Raw genomic sequence first — 24282 nt, forward strand, 5'->3', positions numbered from 1 at the left:
ACAGTGGCCTCCCGGGAGTGGGTGACCCACCTAGCTCCATTTGACGCAGACGGGCTGCAGCCGTCGGATGGGAGGGAGATTGCAGCTTCACAGACCAGCATTCCACACCGTTGCTGCTCAGACGGGAGTGAGGTTGAGACCCTTTGGGAAGTTAGTGATCACAGGCCCTCAGAGGTAAACTGAAACTATTTTATTCAATAAAACTAGGTATAAATGCCTTAGCATTTATAAAGCTGCAGCAGGATAATTGAAATTCAGTATGTGTTTTATTCTGTTTTTTCAATTCCAAGACAGCAGCTAGACTTTGGTGTTCCCTTGCCTTCAGGGGGCTTTATGTTATAGGGCTGAAGGCAGAAGTTTCTGGAAAATGATCTCCCTCCTCTTAAAAAAATTGCATATGCTAAAATTGACGTGTGTGTGTTTGTGTGTGTGTGTGTGTATGGTATGGTTCTGAGAGTTGAAACACACGTATAGATTTGTAACTGTCACAACAATGAGAATACGGAACAGTTCCATCACCCAAAAATCACTCTTGCTACCGCTTTGTAGTCCTAAATCCCGCCCACCTGTTTGCTCACCCTGTAGTTCTACCTTTTCCAGAATGACATATCAGTGGAATCTTAGAGCATGTAACCTTTCCAGACTGGCTTCTCTCAGTATTTGTGGTGTTGACTGTATTAGCAATTTGTTCCTTTTATTGATGAGTAGCATTCAAGTTGAGGATGGATGTCAGTCCATTTACCAGTTGGAGGATGTTAGGCTATTTTCCAGTTTTTGACAGTTGTAAATACAGCTGCTACAAACATTTGTCATACAAGTTTTGTGTAAACATGTTTTTGCTTTCTCTAGGGTAAATACCAAGGTATGGGATTGCTGAGTCACACACTAAGTCTCCATTTAATTTGGAACTGCTTTCTTTCCAGAGTGGCTCTACCGTTTTGCATTTCCAGCAGCAATGTATGAGAGTTTAATTTGTTCTCCTTGTCAGTTCCTGGTATTGGAATTTCTTAAAAATTTTAATGTTAGTTATTCTAATAGACCTATAGTGGTATCTCATTACAGTTTTAATTTGCATTTCCCTAGTGGTGAATGATGTTGAATATCTTTTCATGCGCTTATTTCCATCTGTATATTTTCTCTGGAAGTGTGTCAGTTCTAGTGTTTTGCAAGTTTCTTTTTAATTGGGTTGTTTTCTAACTGTTTAGGTTTTTTTCTCTAACTGTTCAGTTTTAATAATTCTTTATATATTCTCTATGCAAACCCTTTGTGGGATATGTGGTTTGCAAAGATTTCTTCACAGTTTGTGGCTTGTCTTTTCATTCTCTGAGCAGCGCAAAAAGTTTTAATTTTGCTGAAATCTAATTTATCGATGTGCCTTGTATAGATTTTACTTTTTGTGTCTTATTTTAAAAAGCCCAAGCCATAAAGATTTCCACCTATGTTTTCTTCCCAAAGTGCTGTACTTTCACATTTTATGTTTAGAGTGATGATAAATTTTGAGTTAAGGGATGCCTGGGTGGCTCAGACAATTAAGCATCCACCTTCTGCTTAGGTCATGATCTCAAAGACCTGGGATGTAGCCCCATCTGGCTCAACAGGCAGTCTGCGTTTCCCTCTCCCTCTGCCTCTCCCCCCGACTTGTGCTCACCTGCACTCTCTCTCTCAAATAAATAAATAAATAAATAAATCTTAAAAATAATTTTTTTTGAGTTAAGTTTTGTGCTAGGTATGAGGTTTACATTGAAGGGTTTTTTTTTTTTCCCCTTTGCATGTGGATTGTTCCAATACCATTTATTGAAAAGAATATTCTTACTCAATCAAATTCTTTTGCAATTTTGTTAAAGATCAAATGGCTGTATTTGTGAGTCTGTTAGTGAATTCTCTGGAATCTATTTCATTGACGTATGTGTGTTATGTTTATCCCTTCACCAATACCACACTGTCTTAATAATGGAGATTTAAAGTAACTCTTCTTTTTTTCCTTTTTTTTTTACTTAAATTCAGTTAGCCAATATATCGTCATTAGTTTCAAATGTAGAGTTCAGTTATTCGTCAGTTGCATATAACACCCAGTGCTCATCATATCACATGCCCTTCTTAATGCCCATCACCCAATTACCCCATTCCCCCAACCAACTCTCCTTAAGCAACCCTCAGTTTGTTTCCTATAGTTAAGAGTCTCTCATGGTTTGTCTCCCTCTCTGATTTCTTCCCATTCAGTTTTCCCTCCCTTCCCCAATGGTTCTCTGCTCTGTTCCTCATGTTCCACATATGAGTGAAACCCCATGGTAATGGTCTTTCTCTGCTTGACTTATTTCACTTAGCATAATCCCCTCCAATTCCATCCGTGTCGATGTAAATGGCAGGTATTCATCCCTTCTCATGGTTGAGTAATATCCCATTGCATATATGAAACACATCTCATCCACTCATCTATTAAAGGACATCTGGGCTCTTTCCATAGTTTGGCAACTGTGAACATTGCTGCTATAAACATTGGGGTGCAGGTGCCCCTTTCGATCACTATTTGTATATTTGGGGTAAATACCTAGCAGTGCAATTCCTGGGTCGTAGGGTAGCTCTATTTTTAACTTCTTGAGGAACCTCCATGCTGTTTTCCAGAGTGACTGTACCAGTTTGCATTCCTGCCAACAGTGTAAGAAGGTGCCCCTTTCTCCTCATCTTTGCTGACATTTGTTGTTTCCTGACTTGTTCATTTTAGCCATTCTGCTGGTGTGAGGTGGTATCTCATTGTGGTTTTGATGTGTATTTCCCTGATGCCAAGTGATGTGGAGCATTTTTTTCATGTGTCTGTTGGCCATTTGTATGTCTTCTTTGGAGAAAAGTCTGTTCATGTCTTTTGCCCAGTTCTTGACTGGATTCTTTGTTTTTTGGGTGTTGAGTTGAGTTTGATAAGTTTTTTATAGATCTTGGATACTAGCCTTAACGTAACTCTTAAAAATAGGTAATATAAATTCTCCAGTTTTATTCCTTTTTTGTTGAAATACTTTTGGCTGTTCTAGTTCCTTTGCCTTTCCATGTGCATTTTAAAACTTGCTTGTCTGTATCAATTCTGCTGGGATTCTGTTGGAATTAGGTTAAATCTATAGCTTAGTTTGAGGAGAATCACTGTTTGAATCCTTTGGATAAATACCTAGTAGTGTAATTGCTGGGTCATAGGGTAGCTCTATTTTTAACTTTTTTGTGGAACCTCCATACTGTTTTCCAGAGTGGTTGTACCAGTTTGCATTCCCACCAACAGTGTAAGAGGGTTCCCCTTTCTCCACAGCTTTCTTTTGATTAGCATTAGCATGGGATAGCTTTCTTTCTCTCTTAATCTATGTGTGCCTTTATATTTAAAGTGGGTTTCTTGTAGACAAAATATAGTTGGGTCTTGGGGCACCTGGCTGGCTCAGTCTGTAGAGCCTGTGACTCTTGATCTCAGGTTTGTGAGTTCAAACCCCTTGGGTGTGGAGCATACTTAAATACACACACACACACACACACACACACACACACACGCATGCACACACATAGTTGGGTCTTATTTTTCTATCCACACTGACAGTCTCTGTCTTTTGATCGGTGTATTTAGACCATTCACATTGAAAGCAATTATTGATATAGTTGGATCAATAACTACCATATTTGTAACTGTTCATTGCATTTATTCTTTTTTTTTAAGATTTTATTTATTTATTTGAGAGGGGGGAGAGAGAGAGAGAGAGCAGAGGGAAGAGCAGAGGGAGGAGTAGAGGGAAAAGGTCAAACTGACTCAATGCTGAGCTCATAGCCTGATGCAGGGTTGGATCCGAAGACCCTGAGATTATGACCTGAGCTGAAATCAAGAGTCAGACGCTCAAGCAGCTAAGCTACCCAGGTGCCCCTCTTTTTTTTTTAAATAAATATTTTACTTTTAACTAATCTCTACGCCCAGTGTGGGACTCAGAACCCCAAGATCAAGAGTCACATGCTCTTACCAACTGAACCAGTCAGGCACCCCTTCTTTGTTTCCTTTTTTTAAAAAAATTTTTAAATTTTTTTTCTGCCTTCTGTTTTTTTTTTTTTTAATGTTATTTATCCATTTATTTGACAGAGAGAGAGCACAAGCAGGGGGAGCTGCAGGCAGAGGGAGAAGCAGGCTCCCCACTGAGCGGGGAGCCCAATGCGGGGCTCGATCCCAGGACCCTGAGATCATGACCTGAACTGAAGGCAGACACTTAACCGCCTGAGCTACCCAGGCGCCCCTGCCTTCTCTGGTTTTAATCAAGCATCTTATGTGATTCTGTTTTCTCTCTTCTCTTAGCATATCAACAATTTTGAAAAAAAATTTAATGGTTGCTCTAGAGTTTGCAGTATACAGTTAACAACTACAGGTGACCCTTGAACAATGCTGGGGTTTAGGGGGCTGCCCCACAGCAGTTAAAACTGTATGTAACTTTGGACTTCCCAAAAACTTAACTAATAGTCTGCTATTGATTGGACACCTTACCTATAACAAACAGTTGACTAAAACGTATTTTGTATGTTATATATGTTATATACTATATTCCTACAATAAAATAAGCTTAGAGAAAAGAAAATGTTATTAAGAAAATGATAAGAGAATACACATTTACAGCACTGTATTTATCGAAAAAATCTATGTGTAAGTGGACCCATGCAGTCCAAATGTATATTGTCCAAGGTTCAGTTGTAATCTTTGTCTACTTTCAGATAACACTGTACCACTTTACGGATAATGAAGGTACCTCAGGACAGAATATTCCCACTTCCTCCCTCCCATTCCTTCTAATATTGCTGTCATTTATTTCACTTATCCATAAGCAGTACGTTGTTGTTTTGAGTTTGAACAGTTATCTATTAAATTAGTTAAAATAAGAAAAAAAATTTATTTATTTTCATTTATTTTTGTTTGCTTGGTTTCAGAGAAGTTGGATGTAATTCTTTACTTTGCTTCTCTATAGTGTTAAAGAACAAAAATCCAGTTGAGTATGCTAGAAGATAGAATTGGCTCTATTAAGCAATTCATGAATTGAGGCAGTATCCCATCTAGCAAGTAGAGGGGAACTCAGAGGAGTTGTACAAAATAGAAGGTTTTTGTAGAAGGAGGGTGGGGGCAAGAACGTTACTAGCAAAAGAAAAGAAAGGATTGTTTCAGGCAAGGTCACCTTCCCTTAGGGGAAATGCAGGGGTAAGGTGGATTACCTCATCTTCCTTTGCAGGGGTGGCAAGGGCCCATGGGACAGATTACCTTGCTGGTGCTAATCAGAAAATTCCAACAAGTTAAGATTTCATTTCTGGGGCAGGTTGAAAGTACAATTAAGTTAGGTATTAAAACCCGGTTTAGTGACTTGGCCCAAGTGCCACCAGTTTGGGCGTTTGGTTTCTTTTTAACAGTAGGTAAACTATCCACCGCCCCCCATCCCGCTTCCCTGGCTTTTTTTCATGATTTATCTTTGGTTTCCTGTAGTTTGAATATGATATGTGTAGTTGTAGGTTTTGGGGGGTATTTATCCTGGTTGGTGTTCTCTGAGCCTCCTGGATATGTGGTTTGGGATCTACCATGAACTTTGGAAAATTCTCAGCCATTAATACTTCAAATGTTCCCTCTCCTTTCTGTGTTTCTTTTCCTTCTCATATTCCAATGTGTATGTTTCAGTGTGCTGGTGAGTGTGTCAAAGGCAGTCTTCATTTCTTTTATAGTATTTTGATTTCTGGCATCTCCTTTTGATTCTCTGAGTTTTCATCTCTCTGCTTCTTTTACCTCTGTTTTTGTAGGTTGTCCACTCTTCTCTGTTAGAGCTCCTAGCATATTAATCATAGTTATTTTAAACCCCTAATCTGATCATTGTGAAATCTTTTCTATATTTGAGTTGAGTTCATGTTTGCTTTGTCTCCTCAGACCTTAGCACACCTTGTAATTTTTTCTTAAGATTTATTTATTTGAGGGAGAGAAAGTGAAGGGAAGGTCAGAGGGAGAGGGAGAAACTCCAGGCCAAGCAAGGAGCTGGACATGGGGTTTGATCTTGAGACCCCAAGATCATGACCTGAGCCCAAACCAAGAGTCAGTTGCTTAACCGACTGACCCCACACCTTGTAATTTTTTGTTGAAAGTGGGACTTGACACATGGGGTAATAGGAACTGAAATAAATAGACCTTTAGTGTGAGGTTTTGTTTTTCTGGGTAGGACTTAGGCTGTGTTTGATGTTTGCTGTAGTTGTAGATGTCAGAGGCTTCTGATTCTTTGAGTGTCCTTTTTTGTCTGTCTACCATCCTTGGGTTTCCCCAGAAATACCATCTGAAATTGAGTCTTCAGCTTATGTGTCTCAGTTGTAACCTGCTGCTTTTATACTGGAGCACTGTTGATGTGGTGAGCTGTTGGGCATGGAAAACGTTCTGCAATCCTGAGTCAAGTCTCAGTTTTTTGTGGGACTGAGGCCCTGAGGTGTGCCTTTGGGAAGACTTTCTCAGTCTTTACTTTTTTTATTGTTTTTCCTTCCTATCGTGAAACAGAAAGGCTAGGGGAGGCCCCAGTTGTCAGTCTTCCCCCAGGTGAGATAAGGCTTTGATAAATACTTTTCCTTGTGGGAGGGCCTTTGGTATGGGTGGGTTTTCAAGATGGCTAACTTTTCTCTGGGAGCATTTCATAATGGTTAGTTTTAATCTCACCTCTGTCCAAAGCATGAGGGATTTTTTTCCACTCCAGTCTAGACCATGAGAAGCTGGTGGGACTCCTGGAGTAAAAACTCATGAAAGCATGTTCCTCCCCTTTCCTCAAGACTGGGCCCAGAAGTTTTAAACTCCACTTTGCACAGTCAGCCTCCAGCAGTTGTCAGTTACTCTTTACAAGTTTAACCAGTCAAGGGCTCTGGAGGGTTCTGTTCAGCAAACCTGTGGTTCTCTTAATTCCCGGGTCTGTCTCTGGTTTTTAGGGTAGAAGTTTTCCCTGTAACCTCATTCTCTGATGGATCCAAAACAGCCTGTTGATTTTCATTTTGTTCAGCTTTTTTTCTTGTGGGGAGGACTGGTACTATTTACATGTTGGAACTGATATAAGAAGTTAATTTCATCAGTTTTTGCTTCGTGTTTTGTTGGCCTGTTTTTAAGTATATAGTAGTCCCCTTTTATCTGCAGGGGATATGTTCCAAGACCTCCAGTGATGCCTGAAACTGGATTGAACTGAACCCTACATGTACTATGTTTTTTCCTTTACATACATATATATCTTTGATAAAGTTTAACTTACAAACTAGGCACAATAAGAGATTAACAACATTAATAACAAAATAGAGCAATTATAACAATATACTGTCATCAGAGTTATGTGAATGTTGCCTCTTTTTCTCAAAATGTTTTACTGAACTGTACTCATCCTTCTTGTGGTATATGAGAAGATAAAATGCCTACAAGCGGAGATGAAGTGAATGAAATAGGCATTTTGATGTAGTGTTAGCCTACTGTTGACCCTACCGCTGGTCAGGAGGATCATCTGCTTCCAGACCTTGGCTGAAACCCTGGAAAGTCAAACTGTGGATAAGGGAGAATTACTGCATTTATATTTAGGATGGTTACGTCTGCTTGGTGAATGGACATTTTGAAATCATTATTTAATGTTCTTCTTTATCTCTGGTAATTTTCCTTATTCTAAAGTGTACTTCTGATATTAATATAGTCACTCCAGATGAAAAAAAAAGCATTTTGAAATCATTATTGAAATATTACTCTTTATTTCTGGTAATTTTCCCCTACTCCAAAATCTACTTTTTCTGATATTTATAGTCACTCCACATGAAAAAAAATAGCATCCTTCTACTTATATTGAAGTGGATTTCTTGTAGAGAGCATATTTGGGTCTTCTTTTTTTTTTTTTTTTTTTTTTTTTTTTTAAAGATTTTTTATTTATTTATTCATGAGAGACAGAGAGAGAGAGAGAGGCAGAGGGAGAAGCAGGCTCCCAAAGAGCAGGGAGCCCGATGTGGGACTCGATCCCAGGACTCTGGGATCGTGACCTGAGCCGAAGGCAGACGCTTAACCATCTGAGCCACCCAGGTGCCCTATTTGGGTCTTCTTTAAAAAATTTCAGTCTGGGGGCGTCTGGGTGGCTCAGTTGGTTAAGTGACTGCCTTTGGCTCAGGTCATTATCCCGGGGTCCTGGGATCGAGCCCCACATCAGGCTCCCTCTTGGCCGGAAGCCTGCTTCTCCTTCTCCCACTCCCCCTGCTTGTGTGCCCTCTCGTGCTGTCTCTTTCTCTCTCTGTCAATTAAGTAAATAAATAAAATCTTAAAAAAAAATTCAATCTGATAGTTCTTCTCTTTTTATCAGTATGTTTAGACTATTTACCATTTAATTTAACTATTATATGTTTGGATTATTTAAATCATTTTATCGATTTAAATCTTTGTATTCTGTCCTCTGTGTATGTATGTGTGTACTGAGGTATAATTTACATATAACTGACACATATGTTTTTATTTTTCTCCCTTAGCTGGATTGCTTGAATGTTTTTTAGTATTACATTTTAATCAATCTACTGAGGTTTTTGACTATGTATCTCTGTATAGTTGTTTTAGTAGTTGTTCTAGGGAATTACAGTATTCATATTTAACTTTTCTGTCTACTTAGAAATAAGTTGCAGGGCGACTGGGTGGGTCAGTCAGTTGAGCATCTGACTGTTGGTTTCAGCTCAGGTCACGATCTGGGGTTGTGGGATCCAGCCCTGAGTCGGGCTCTGGGAACTGAGCATGTGAAATCTGCTTGAGATTCTTTTCCTCTCTCTCTCCAACTCTCCCTCGTCCTCTGTTCCTCCCCCAACTTGTGTGTGCGCTCTCTTTCTCTCTCTCTAAAATAAATAACATCTTTAAAAAAAGAAAAAGTATGCAGTGTGCCTGGGTGGCTCAGTTGGTTGTGTCCGACTCTTGATTTTGGCTCAGATCATGATCTCAGGGTCATGAGATCAAGCCCTGCATCAGGCTCTGCCCTGAGTGTGGAGCCTGCTTAAGATTCTCTGTCTCCCTCCGCCCCTTTCCTGCTCTCTCTCTCTCTAAAAAAAAAAAAAAAAAGATGATGCCACTTCAAGTAGAACATAGAAACCATACTATCACATAGGTTCTTTTACTTATGTGTTACATCTTTATAACATTGAAGATTGCTGCAGGTGTTACATGTTTTGCTTTCTGCTATCATACCTGTTTTAAAGAACTCAAAAGAAGAAAAAGTCTCTTATACTTACATAGCTATTTGACATTTCTATTGTTCCTCCTTTATTCCTAAAATTCCACTTTCCCCCTGGTATTATTTCCCTTCCATCAGAAGAATTTCCTTTAGCATTTCTTTTAAACCAGGTCTGTTGGTGACAAATTTTCTTTGTTTTTCTTTACCTGACCATCTGTTTCTTTTACTTTCATATCTGAGAGATATTTTGCTGCTGTTACTCAGAGTCCTCAGATAGCTGCTCCCTTCTCCATCTGTTAGGGAGAATAGACAATGAGTATCTTGGTAATGGGCATTAAACTTCATGAGGGAGATCCCTGAAGAGTAGGAAAGGAACAGGGTACTGTAGGCTCCTAGAGAAGAAGAGATCTTCAGTTTGTTGAAGATTCTGGGGAAGTACAGTCTTTCAGAGGGAGAGGTTAACAGCTGATGGAACACTCAGGGATTCTAGGCCCCAGGCCTTGGCTCCGCAAAAATTCCTGTGCCCATTTTGGCACAGATTAATGAAGGCCACCTGACTTTCAGGGTCATGAGCTGCCTACTGACTTAGGACAAGTTGATCCTTTATAAATTTTAGGTTCCTTTTGCTAGAGGCTTTCTGCCACATAGGAATTCAAAAATACATGAGAGTTAGATATTGCCCCTCATAACCTTGCTTCTTGGTTATAATCAAAGGGAGTCTTGGACTATACATTATACAGTCATCGATTAAACAACACTTAATAGCAATCAGGCAAAAAAAAAACCAAAACCCTATATATGCAGTCTGTTCAGTGATGCCATGGAATCCAAAGAATCCACAATTCTTTCTTGTGCTCTGATCACTGCTTTGCCCAGGGAAAATGCTATACATCAGAGAAGATGCTATAACTTTCTTGAGGTTGGGTTATTTTATAATTGTCACCAAGTAGCCAGAAATTCTCTATGTAATGACTAGACATAGGATGTTTAGGAATCAAGCTACTGCCTCTTGGATTCTCATCCTCCCAAGGTGAAGGGTGGCTCTAATGTATCTAATCCATATCTGGAAACTTTTTCATTAAGTTTTTAAATTTTATTTCCAGTATAGTTAACACACAGTGTTATATTAGTTTTCAGGTGTACAATATAGTGATTCAACAATAATTCTATGGAGAAATGTCTGTTTATGTCTTCTGCCCATTTTTAATCGGATTTTTTTTTGGGTGTTGATTTGTATAAGTTCTTTATGTATTTTGGATGTTAACTCTGCATTGGATATCTTCTCACATTCAGTAGGTTGTCTTTTAGTTTTGATGATTATTTCCTTTGCTGTGCAGAAGCTTTTTATTTTAATGAGTCTCAATAGTTTATTTTGTTTTTGTTTCCCTTGCCTCAAGCGACCTATCTAGAAAAATGTTGCTGCAGCTGATATCAGAGAAATTACTGCTTGTGCTCTCTTCTACGATTTTTGTGGTCTCAGGTCTCACATTTAGATCTTTAATCCATTTTGAGTATGATTTTTTTTTAAGATTTTATTTATTTGACAGAGACACAGTGAGAGAGGGAACACAAGCAGGGGGAGTGGGAGAGGGAGAAGCAGGCTTCCTGTGGAGGAGGGAGCCCAATGTAGGGCTCAATCCCAGGACCCTGGGATCATGACCTGAGCTGAAGGCAGACGCTTAACGACTGAGCCACCCAGGCACCCCCATTTTGAGTATAATTTTGTGTTTGGTGAAAGAAAATGGTCCAGTTTCATTCTTTTGCATGTAGCTGTCCGGTTTTCCCAATGCCATTTGTTGAAGAGACTGTCTTGCCCACTGGATATTCCTTCCTACTTTCTGGAAGATTAATTGACCATATAATTGTGGGTTTTTTCGTGGGTTTTCTGTTCTGTTCTATTGATCTATGTGTCTGTTTTTGTACCAGTACCATACTTTCTTGATTACCACAACTTTGCAATATAGAAGTCCGATTTCTTCCTTTTCAAGATTGTTTTGGTTATTTGGGGTCTCCAATTTTTTTCCTTTTCAAGCTTGCTTTGGTTATTTGGGGTCTTTTGTGATTCCATACAAATTTTAGGGTTGGTATTTTCTTGTGAAAAATGCTATTGGTATTTTAATAGGGATGGCATTAAATGTGTAGATTGCTTTGGGTAGTATAGACATTTTAACAATATTTATTCTTGCAATCCATGAGCATGGAATGTCTTTCCATTTTTTTATGTTGTCTTCAATTTCGTTCATCAGTGTTTTATAGTTTTCAGATATGGGTCTTTTACTTTTTTGGTTAGGTTTATTCCTAGATATTTTATTATTTTTGGTGCAATAGTAAATGGGATTATTTTCTTAATATCTCTGCTGCTTCATTATTAGTGTATAAGAATGCTACAGATTTCTGAACTTTTATTTTGTATCCTGTGACTTTCCTGAATTCATTTATCAGTTCTAGCAGTTTCTTGGTGGAGTCTTTCAGGTTTCCTATATACAGTGTCATGTCATCTGCAAATACCGAAAGTTTTACTTCTTCCTTACCAATTTGGATGCCTAATTTCTTTTTGTTTTCTGATTGCTGTGGCTAGGACTTCCAGTACTATGTTGAATAAAAGTGGTGAGAGTGGACATGCCTGTCTTGTTCCTGACCTTAAGGGAAAGCTCTCAGTTTTCCCCCATTGAGGATGATGCTAGCTGTGGGTTTTTCATATATGGCCTTTATTATGTTGAAGTATGTTACCTCCAGACCGACTTTGTTGAGGGTTTTTATCATGAATGGATGTTGTACTTTGTCAAATGCTTTTCCTGCATTTATTGAAATGATCATATGGTTTTTGTCCTTTCTCCTTGATGTGATGTATCTCGTTGATTGATTTGCAAATACTGAACTACGCTTGTATTCCTGGAATAAATCCCACATGATCATGGTGAATGATTTTTTTTCTTTTTAACGTATTGTTGGATTCGGTTTGCTAGTATTTTATTGAAAATGTTTACATCATATTCATCAGAGAAACAGGCCTATAGTTCTCTTTCTTGGTCATGTCTTTCCCTGGTTTTGGTATCAGGGTAATACTGGCCTCATAGAAGTTTTCCTTCTTCTTCTGTTTTTGGGGATAGTTTAATAAGAATAGGTATTAACTTTTCTTTAAATGTTTGCTTCTAGCAAACATTCACAGTTGCCTGTGAAGCCATCTGGTCCTGGACTTTTGGGATTTTTGTTTTGTTTTGTTTTTTAAGATTTTATTTTTAAGTAATCTCCACACCCAAAGTAGGGGTCAAACCCACAACCCTAAGATCAAGAGTTGCATGTTCTACTGACTGAACCAGCCAGGCGCCCCTATTGGGAGTTTTTTTATTATTGATTCACTTTCATTGCTGGTAATTGGTCTCTTCAAATTCTCTATTTCTTTGCTGCTTCAGTTTTCATAGGTTATATGTTTCTAGGAATGTATTCATTTCTTCTGTATTGTCCAATTTGTTGGCCTATATTTTTTCATAATATTCTCCTACAATTGTTTATATTTCTTTAGTGTTGTTATTTTCCTCCTTTCATTTGTGATTTTGTTTATTTGTGTTCTCTCTCTATTTTTGTTGAGTCTGGCTAGATATTTATCAATTTTGTTGATCTTTTAAAGAACCAGCTCTTGGTTTCATTAATCTGTTCTATTATTTCTTTTTTAGTTTCTATATTATTTCTGCTCTAATCTTTATTATTTCCTTCATTCTGCTGGTTTTAGGTTTGTGTGTAGTTATTTTTCTAATTCCTTCAGGTGTAAAGTTAGGTTATTTGAGCTTTTTCTTCCTTGAGGTAGGCATGTATTGCTACATACTTCCCTCTTAGAACCACTTTTGCTGCATCCCAAAGGTTTTGGACCATTGTGTTTTCATTTTCATATGTTTCCATGTACTTTTAAATTTCTTCTTTGATTTCTTGGTTGACCCATTCATTGTTCAGTAGAATGTTGTTTAACCTCCATGTATTTGTGGTCTTCCCAGATTTTTTCCTTTAATTTTTAGTTTCATAGAGTTCTGGTCAAAACAGATGCATGGTATGATTTTATCTTTTTGAATTTGTTGAGACTTGTTTTTTGGCCTAATATGTGATCTCTTCTGGAGAATGTCCCATGTGCACTTGAAAAGAATGTGTATTCTGATGCCCAAAATAGAGAGTGTGGCACTGATCTATTCACCAGCCTGATCATATTTGATCATAATCTTTTTGTTTTCTTCTTTCCCTTTCTTTTCCCCGTGGTTTTGAGTCTCTTCTGATTTGTTTAGTGTATATTTTTCTGGGGTCGTTGTTACCCTGTTAGCATTTTGTTCTCTCATTCATCTGTTCTCCTCTGGACAAAATGACAAGATGGAAAAACTCACCTCAAAAAAAAACAAGAGGCAGTACCGACTGCCAGGGACCTAATCAATACGGACATTAGTAAGATGTCCGAACTAGAGTTCAGAATGATGATTATAAAGATACTAGCTGGGCTTGAAAAAAGCATGGAAGATAGTAGAGAAACCTTCTCTGGAGAAATAAAAGAACTAAAATATAACCAAGTGAAAATAAAAAAGGCTATTAATGAGGTGCAAACAAAAATGGAGGCTCTAACTGCAACAATAAATGAGGCAGAAGAGAGAATTAGTGATATAGAAGACTAAATGATGGAGAATAAAGAAGCTGAGAAAAAGAGAGATAAACAACTACTGGATCAGGAGGGCAGAATTCGAGAGATAAGTGATACCATAAGACGAAACAATATTAGAATAATTGGGATCCCAGAAGAAGAAGAAAGAGAGAGAGGGGCAGAAGGTATATAGGAGCAAATTATAGCAGAGAACTTCCCTAATTTGGGGAAGGAAACAGGCATCAAAATCCAGGAGGCACAGAGAACCTCCCTCAAAAGCAATAAAAACAGGTCAACATCCCGACATCTAATAATAAAACTTACAAGTCTCAGAGACAACTAGAAAATCCTGAAAGCGGCTCAGGACAAGAGTTCTGTAACATACAATGGTATTAACATTAGATTGGCAGAAGACCTATCCACAGAGACCTGGTAGGCCAGAAAGGACTGGCATGATATATTCAGAGCACTAAATGAGAAATATATGCAGCCAAGAATACTATATCAGCTAGGCTGTCATTGAAAATAGAAGGAGAGATAAAAAGCTTCCAGGACAAACAAAAACTAAAAGAATTTGCAAACACCAAACCAACCCTACAATAAATATTGAAAGGGGTCCTCTAAGCAAAGAGAGAGCCTAAAAGTAACATAGACCAGAAAGGAATAGAGACAATATACAGGAACGGTCACCTTACAGGCAATGCAATGGCACTAAATTCATATCTTTCAATAGTTACCCTGAATGCCCCAATCAAAAGACACAGGGTATCAGATTGGATAAAAAAAAACAAGACCCATCGATATGCTGCCTGCAAGAGACTCATTTTAGACCCAAAGACACCTCCAGATTGAAAGTGAGGAGGTGAAAAACCATTTACCATGCTAATGGACATCAAAAGAAAGCTGGGGTGGCAATCCTTATATCAGACAAATTAGATATTAAACCAAAGACTAATAAGAGATGAGGAAGGACACTATATCCTACTTAAAGGGTCCATCCAACAAGAAGATCTAACAACTGTAAATATCTATGCCCCTAACATGGGAGCAGCCAATTATATAAGCCAATTAATAACAAAAGCAATACAATACAGTAATAGTAGGGGACTTTAACACGCCCTTCACTGAAATGAACAGATCATCTAAGCAAAAGATCAACAAGGAAATAAAGGCTTTAAATGACAACTGGACCAAATGGACTTCACAGATATATTCAGAACATTCCATCTGAAAGCAACAGAATACACATTCTTCTCTAGTGCCCAGGGAACATTCTCCAGAACAGATCACATCCTAGGTCACGAATCAAGTCTCAACCGGTACCAAAAGATTGGGACCATTCCCTGCATATTTTCAGAACACAATGCTTTGAAACTAGAACTCAATCACAAGAGGAAAGTCGGAAAGAACTCAAATACATGGAGGCTAAAGAGCATCCCACTAAAGCATGAATGGGTCAACCAGGAAATTGAAGAATTAAAAAAATTCATGGAAACCAATGAAAATGAAAACACAACTGTTCAAAATCTCTGGGACGAAGCAAAGGCAGTCCTGAGAGGAAAGTATATAGCAGTACAAGCCTTTCTGAAGAAACAAGAAAGGTCTCAAATGCACAACCTAACCTACAACTAAAGGAGCTGGAGAAAGAACAGCAAAGAAAGCCTAAACCCAGCAGGAGAAGAGAAATAATAAAGATCAGAGCAGAAATCAATGAACTAGAAACCAAAAGAAAGTAGAACAGATCAACGAAACTAGGAGCTGGTTCTTTGAAAGAATTAACAAGATTGATAACCCCCTGGCCAGACTTATCAAAAAGAAAAGAGAAAGAACCCAAATAAATAAAATAATGAATGAAAGAGGAGAGATCACAACCAACACCAAAGAAATACAAACAATTTTAAGGACATATTATGAGCAACTGTATGCCAGCAAATTAGATAATCTGGAAGAAATGGATGCATTCCTAGAGATGTATCAACCACCAAAACTGAACCAGGAAGAAATAGAAAACCTGAACAGACCCATAATCAGTAAGGAAATTGAAGCAGTAATCAAAAATCTCAAAAATAAGAGCCCAGGGCCAGATGTCTTCCCAGGGGAATTCTACCAAACTTTTAAAGAAATTAGTACCTATTCTTCTGAAACTGTTCCAAAAAATAGAAATGGAAGGAAAACTTCCAAACTCATTTTATGACTCCAGCATTACCTTGATCCCAGAACCAAACAAGGACCCCATCCAAAAGGAGAATTACAGACCCAATTCCCTGATGAACATGGATGCAAAAATTCTCACCAAAATACTAGCCAATAGGATCCAACAGTACATTGAAAGGATTATTCACCACGATCAAGTGGGACTTATCCCTGGGCTTCAAGGTTGGTTCAACATCTGCAAATCATTGTGATACAGTACCTTAATAAAAGAAAGAATAAGAATCATATGATCCTCTCAATAGATGCAGCAAAAGCATTTGACAAAGTACAGCATCTTTTCTCGATTAAAACTCTTCAGAGTATAGGGATAGAGGGTATATATCTCAATATCATAAAAGCCATCTATGAAAAACCCACAGCGAATATCATTCTCAATGGGGAAAAACTGAGAGCTTTCCCCCTAAGGTCAGGACCACGGCAGGGATGTCCACTATCACCACTGCTATTCAACATAGTACTAGAAGTCCTAGCCACAGAAGGAAGAGAAATTAAGTAGCCAATCCCATTTACAATTGCACCCAAAACCATAAGATACCTAGAAATAAATCTAACCAAAGAGGTAAAGAATCTGTACTCAGAAAACTGTAAAATACTCATGAAAGAAGGAGGAAGACACAAAGAAATGGAAAAACGTTCCATGCTCATGGATTGAAAGAACAAATATTGTGAAGATGTCAATGCTACCTAGAGCAATCTACACATTTAATGCCATCCCTATCAAAATGCCATCCCTATCAAAATACCATCCACTTTTTTCAAAGAAATGGAACAAATAGCGCTAAAATTTGTATGGAACCAGAAAAGACCCCGAATACCCAGAGGAATGTTGAAAAAGAAAAGCAAAGCTGGTGGCATCACAATTCCATTCTTCCAGCTCTGTTACAAAGCTGTCGTTATCAAGACAGTATGGTACTGGTACAAAAACAGATACATAGATCAATGGAACAGAATAGAGAGCCCAGAAATGGACCCTCAACTCTATGATCAACTAATCTTTGACAAAACAGGAAAGAACGTCCACTGGAAAAAAGACAGTCTCTTCAACAAATGGTACTGGGAAGATTGGACAGCCACAGGCAGAAATCTATAACTGGACCATTTCCTTACACCACACGCAAAAATAGACTCAAAATCAATGAAAAACCTAAATGTGAGACAGGAATCCATCAAAATACTTGTGGAGAACACAGGCAGCTACCTCTTCGACCTCAGCTGCAGCAACTTCTTATAAACAGCACTAAAGGCAAGGGAAGCAAGGGCAAAAATGAACTATTGTGACTTGACATCAAGATAAAAAGCTTTTGCACAGCAAAACAGTCAACAAAACCTAAAGACAACTGACAGAATGGGAGAAGATATTTGCAAATGACATATCAGATAAAGGGCTAGTATCCAAAATCTATAAAGAACTTATCAAAACTGAACACCCAAAGAACAAATAATCGAATCAAGAAGTAGGAAGAAGACATGAACAGACATTTCTGCAAAGAAGACATCCAAATGGCCAACAGGCACATGAAAAAGTGCTCAACATTATTTGGCATCAGGGAAATCCAAATGAAAACTTCACACTAGTCAGAATGGCTAAAATTAAAAAGTCAGGAAATTACAGATGTTGGCGAGGATGCGGAGAAAGGAGAACTCTCGTACAGTGTTGGTGCGAATGCAAGCTGGTACAGCCACTCTGGAACACAGTATGGAGCTTCCTCAAAAAGTTGAAAATAGAGCTACCCTACAAACCAGTAATTGCACTACTGGGTGTTTACCCCAAAGATAAAAATGTAGTGATCCGAACGGGTATGTGCACCCTGATGTTTATAGCAGCAATGTCCACACTAGCCAAACTATGGAAAGAGCCAGGATGTCCATCAACAGATGAATGGGTAAAGAGGATGTGGTATATATACACAATGGGATATTATGTAGCCATCAAAGAAACCCGAAATCTTGCCACTTGCTACGATGTAGATGGAACTAAGGGGTATTATGCTAAGAGATATAAGTCAATCAGAGAAAGACAACTATCATATGAGCTCACTGATATGAGGAATTCTTTTTTTTTTTAAGTTTTTATTTATTGATTTGACAGAGAGAGGCACAGCAAGAGAGGGAACGCAAGCAGGGAGAGTGGGAGAGGGAGAAGGAGGCTTTCTGTGGAGCAGGGAACCTGATGTAGGGCTCGATCCCAGGACCCTGGGATGATGACCTGAGCCGAAGGCAGACACTTTAATGACTGAGCCACCCAGGTGCCCCTGATATGAAGAATTCTTAATCTCTGGAATCAAACTGAGGGTTGCTGGAGTGGTGTGGGGTGGGAGGGTTGGGGTGGCTGGATGATAGACATTCGGGAGGGTATGTGCTATGGTGAGCGCTGTGAATTGTGTAAGACTGATGAATCACAGGCCTGTACCTTTGAAACAAATAATACATTATATGTTAAAAAAAATAATAGAAAAAGATAGTAGGAAGGGAAAAATGAAGGGGGGGAAATCGGAGGGGGAGATGAACCATGAGAGACTATGGACTCTGAGAAACAAACTGAGGGTTCTAGAGGGGAGGGGGGTGGGGGGATGGGTTAGCCTGGTAATGGGTATGATGGGTATTAAAGAGGGCACATACTGCATGGAACACTGGGTGTTATACGCAAGCAATGAATCATGGAACATTACATCAAAAACTAATGATGTAATGTATGGTGAGTAACATAACATATTAAAATAAAATTTAATAAACTAACTAAATAAATAAATAAGTGAAGAAGAAGAAAGAAGAAGAAGAAAAGAAGGAAGAAGAAGGAAGAAGAAGAAAAGAAGAAGAAGAAGAAGGAAGAAGAAAGAAGGAAGAAGGAAGAAGAAGAAAGAAGAAAGAAGAAAGAAGAAAAGAAAGAAGAAAGAAGAAGAAAAGAAGAAAAGAAGAAGAAAAGAAGAAGAAGAAAAGAAAAAAAAAAACAATTTGACTCCTGAAGGGCTTAGCACTGAACTGTGATAGCTGCTCCGGCAGAATTACTTGAGTTAATGGAAGCAGTGTGTGTTAAAATCTGCAATGTTAACTATTTTGCTCTATTTTTTGCTTTTCAACACACGTCCCTTCCAGGCAGTGGAGTTGTGTGGTTAATCCTATGCAGCAGTTAAAGTGTTCCATTTGTCTGAGTAATAAATGATTAAGTGTATTTAAAAAAGTGTATTCTGCTGTTTTAGGATGGAATGTTCTGAATATGTCTGTTATGTCCATCTGGTTCAGTGTGTCCTTCAAAGCCACTGTTTCCTTGCTGATTTTCTGTTTGGCTGATCTGTGCATGATGCACGTTGCGTGTTCAAGTCCTCTACTATTATTGCATTGCTGTCGATTAGTTCTTGTATGTTATTAACTTTTTTATGTAGTTGAGTGCTCCCATATTGGGTGCATAAATATTAATAGTTATATCTACTTGGTGGATTGTCCCCTTTATTTTTATATAGTATCTTTCTTTGTCTCTTGTTACAGTCTTTGTTTTTAAGTCTATTTTTTCCATTATAAGTATTGCAACTCTGGCTTTCACTTGACATCCATTTGTGTGATAAATGTTTTTCCATTTTCTCACTTTCAATCTGAAATGTCTTTAGATTTGAAATAAGTTTTTTGTAGGTAGCATATCGATGAGTCTTGTTTTTTTATGTACTCTGTCACCCTATTCTTTTGATTGGAGTGTTACATTCAAATTAATTATTGATAGATAGTATTTATTGCCATTTTGTTACTTGTTTTATGGTTGTTTCTATAGTTTTTCTCTTATCCTTTCTTCTCTTGCTGTCTGTCATGGTTTTACTGGTTTTCTTTAGTGATGTAGTTGGATTCCTTTCTCTTTATTCTTTCCATATCTATTAGTTATTTTTGATTTGTGGTTAGTGTTAGGTTTGTATCTAACATCTTCTACATATAGCAGTCTATATTAAGTTAATGGTTAAATAAGTTTGAACCCATTCTTTACTCCTCTCCCCCCACCTACATTTTCGGTATATGGTGTCATATTCTACATTCTCTATTTTGTGAATCCCTTGACTGATTTTTATTTTTTTTAAGTTTATTTTATTTTATTTAATTCAATTAATTGACATATAATGTATTTTTAAAACTTTCAAAATTTAAATTCAATTTATTAATATATAATGTATTATTGGTCCTTGACTGATTTTTAAATTGTATTTTTTTTTTACTGCTTTTTTGTTTTTTACTTTTCATAGTCTTACTATGGTCTTTCATTTCCACTCAGAGAGTTCTCTTTAATATTAAAAAAATTTTTTTATTAATATATAATGTATTTGTTTCAGAGGTACAAGTCTGTTATTTTAAAAAAATTTGTTTTCCTTTAATATTTTTTTGTAGGTCTGGCTTAATGGTCATGAACTCCTTTAGTTTTTATTTATCTGAGAAGCTCTTTATCTCTCTTTCTATTCTGAATGATAGCCTTGCTGGATCGTGTTTTCTTGGCTACAGGTATTTCCCTTTCAGTACTTTGAATATATCATGCCATCCTCTTCTGGCCTGCAGAGTTTCTGCTGAAAAATCTGCTGATAAGCTTATAGGGGTTTCCACTTGTATATGGCTGTCTTTTCCCTTGCTGCTTTAAAATTTTTTCTTTATCATCACTTTTTTGCCATTTTAATTATTATGTGTCTTGGTGTGGACCTCCTTGGGTTGATTTTGTTGGGGGATCTCTGTGCCTCTGGATCTGGATATCTGTTTCCTTCCCCAGATTAAGAAAGTTTTCAACTATTATTTCTTCAAATAAAATTTCTGCCTCCTTTCCTCTCTCTTCTTCTTCTGGGATTCCTATAATGCTAACATTATTACACTTGGTAGAGTCACCAAGTTCTCCACATCTATCCTCATTTTGTGTAACTTTTTCCCCTCTCATTTGTTCAGCTTGATTGCTTTCCATTACTCTGTTTTCAGGTCATTAATTTGTTCCTCTGCTTCTTCCAGCCTGTTATTTATTTCATTGAGTGTATTTTTAATTTCATTTATTGTATTCTTCATCTCTGGTTCTTTTCTTTTTTCTTTTTTTAATTTATTTATTTGACAGAAAGACAGCGAGAGAGGGAACATAAGTGGGGGGAGCGGGAGAGAGAGAAGCAGACTCCCGGCCGAGCACAGAGCCCAATGTGGGGCTCGATCCCAGGACCCTGGGACCATGACCTGAGCCGAAGGCAGATGTTTAACAACTGAGCCACCCAGGCGCCCTCTTTTTTCTTTTTTTTTAAGTAATCTCCACACCCAGTGTGGGGCTCAAACCCACAACCCCAAGATCAAGAGTCACACATTACCTACTGAGCCAGCCAGGAGCCCCATGATTGGTTCTTTTGTTATCTCTTTGTTGAGGGTCACACTGATGTCATCCTCTCTTTTGTCCAGTCCAGTGAGTATCTTTATGATCATTACTTTAAATTCTCTATCAGGCATATTATCTCTTTTTCACTTAGGTTTCTTGTGGTTTTGTCTGGTTCCTTTCATTTGTCACATATTCCACTATCTCCTCATTTTGTCTAACTCTCCATGTCTGTTTCTGTGTTAGGAAGTCAGCTATATATCCTCTTGAAGGTGATGACCTTATGAAGAAAGGGTCCTCCTGTTTCTCAGGACCTGGTGCTTCAGGGAATGTCTCTTGTGTGTGTTCCATATGCCCTGCTTTTGAGTCCCGGCTGGTTTTGCCTTCAGTCTAGACACTGCATCATCTCCCTTTGCCTGTTGTAGGCTGTTTGGTCCCTGGCCAGGTGGGGAGCATTCTAACAAGGTGTGTGCTGGTTTGCTTGCAAAGTGAGATCTGCTGCCACCTCTCGAATTGAGGTCCTGCAACAGGCAGGGGTTGGGAGATGAAGTATTGGTGGTGTTTGTGCAGGTCTTGTGGGGAAGAGCACCTGCAGCGCCAGGACTGAGGCAAGTATGATTGGGAGAGTAGATCTACTGAAGAATGGGGGATGGGGCTTGGTGTGGGTGCTGTACTGGTTTCTGCAGATGGCTGTGCGTTTATGCTGAGGGGCAGGGGAGGGTAATGGTGCCTGCAGCTCCTTTCTTCCTGGAAGGGTCTCCTGATGATCCCTGTCTCTCAGGGCCACACTCTGAGATGAATAAATAACTACCTCCTGTCTGTCCCTGGCAGTTTTTCAAAGTGCTGCTTCCAGGCTGTATTTCTGCTGGTTATTTGTTGTGCTGTGTCTTTAAGGACAGGGACTCAGCTTCCTAATACCCTCTGGGCTCTCCCGAAGCCAAGCCCACTGGGTTTTTGTAATACCAGGCTTAATTCCAGGCTGATTGTATGAAGTCATGAGATTTGTCCCCTCTGGGTTTCAAAGCCAAATGTTATATGAGGGTCTCGTGTTCCCTGTGCAGGCTTCCTGGTATGATAGCCTTTTTTTTTTTTTTTTTTGCCTTTCTCTGTGCCCCCAGCTCCCTCCCCACTGTGGATGGCCACAGTCCATTTAGCTCCCCAGCCACATTTTTGCCCTTCCTACCTTCTTTAATGTGTTCTCTTCTCTACCTTTAATTGTGGAGTTTGTTCTGCCAGTCTTTGGTTTATTTTCTGGGTTATTTACACTGATGTGAGTGTTACCTAGTTGCATGTATGGGATGAGGTGAGCTTAGGGTCCTCCTACCCCACCATCTTCCCAGCCTCCCTGAATATCTGGAAACCTTTAATTTTGCCAGTGAGAGTTCCACTGTAACTATCAGCCAATCAGCATTTTGCTGATTTCACCAATAAATGCCCAATTTTGATTTTTACTGTGCTGTTGAGATATGGTAACAGAAATGTTTATAGCATCTGTCTTCAGAGAATGGGTTTCCTGATTAGAAACCAAGCTGGCACTCCAGCCCATTCTTTCCTGATAAGAATGCTGCTTCCTCTGGTTTGCAGACAATCTAAGTAGCCCATATATCTGTCTGTGCTGAAATATGCAAAAATAAGCCATAGTCATCAAAATGCCATGCATGTGGAGAGAGAATAAATTCATGGCAGCAAGGAGATTGAAGAGAAGTGCCTCCACAACTGTCCTAACTTTTGTACAACCTGGAGTAGGGATCTGAGAGTCCCAGTAACAGAGATTGGCTTTCTTGCTGTTCCATTGGGATGGGGCCCACAACCAAGTTTAACTTAAAAAAAAAAAAAAAAAAAAAAAGACACTTTTCACAGAATTAAGTTTATAGAATAGATTTCATAAGTTTTACACAATTGTGCAGTCAAAACATAGTTACAGTTTAAATAATAATTAGACTACAAGACCACTAAATATCAAATTAATTTTAATTTTCTGTAATAGTGTCTTCTGCCAGAACAAAATTTCCATGGTGCACATGACCAATTCCTGACTGCTGTGGTATTGGTGCTCTGGGTTTGACATGTCTCTACCAGCGTGTGCTGCCACTGTCTCTGGCTGCTTCCACCCCCACCCCCACCCCCTCCAGCCCTGCCCCTCCACGGGCCTTCACCACCAGGCACACATGGTTGCTCATGTCTTCTACCTTGCACAGTGGGCCATGATGTTACTTGTTCAAAGTGTGTAATTTATGAATTAAGTTTGCCTCTGGTCTTTCTTACTAGCCAGGAAACTAGAATAGAACTGCTTGGCACTAATTCATAACTAAAATGCTAACACTAGCACTGAGTGTTTGAGGCAGAACTCATTTGAAAGGTGATTACAGATTGGAAAAGTAATTTGCCTTCACAGAGAAAACTATGACACCTGAGAACGTGTAAGACCAGAGTTTGAGAAGCCCTCTTTATAGCTTCATCTCCCACCTTAGTGTGGACAGTGTGGAGAGCAAGGATTCTGCATAGTGGTGCCATAATTGGTGAATCTCCAGGGTGTTGAGTCATTGTTAAATTATTTTGAATAAACTTCATAAAGTTAGTATACTGGAATTGCCTGTATTTTAGCCGCAGGACAAAAATACCATACGCTCATATCTTAAACCAGTCAGGGGTAGCTGAACCTGCATGAGTATAGTCCAAGAAGTTCTCCCATCATCTCCATTTCCCTGGCTCTTCCTCCTAACTCAGTGACCCCCTCTCCTCTTGGAATTTATGCCCCTGCCCTGTGATTGAGCAAAGCCCATCATTAGCCCTATGCTTCCATGAAATGACACTGGGGCATTGAGTGCTAGCTTTTTTGAAATCATCAGGTATTTCTCTTGGGTAGTATGGTATTAAATAGATTTTTTTTTCTTTCTCATTAAGGAAATTTCAGTCTTTATAAGCATACAGGGGGATACTTGGGGGCTCAGGGACCCCTGAAATGATTTTTG

At 38.7% G+C, this 24282-nt stretch overlaps 1 protein-coding gene across 5 annotated transcripts in view; it reads left to right on the forward strand.

Annotated features, from left to right (window-relative positions):
* Positions 1-24282, forward strand: part of NINL (ninein like) — a 170654-nt gene that overhangs the window by 12527 nt on the left and 133845 nt on the right. For all 5 annotated transcript variants that reach the window (XM_027621880.2, XM_027621882.2, XM_027621881.2 and 2 more), the window contains exon 2: positions 5-174. The gene's annotated coding sequence lies outside the window, so the exon portion shown is untranslated. The remainder of the gene's footprint in view (positions 1-4; positions 175-24282) is intronic.

Source organism: Zalophus californianus, chromosome 8 (assembly GCF_009762305.2).
Source record: "Zalophus californianus isolate mZalCal1 chromosome 8, mZalCal1.pri.v2, whole genome shotgun sequence".
Taxonomy (NCBI): Eukaryota; Metazoa; Chordata; class Mammalia; order Carnivora; family Otariidae; genus Zalophus; species Zalophus californianus.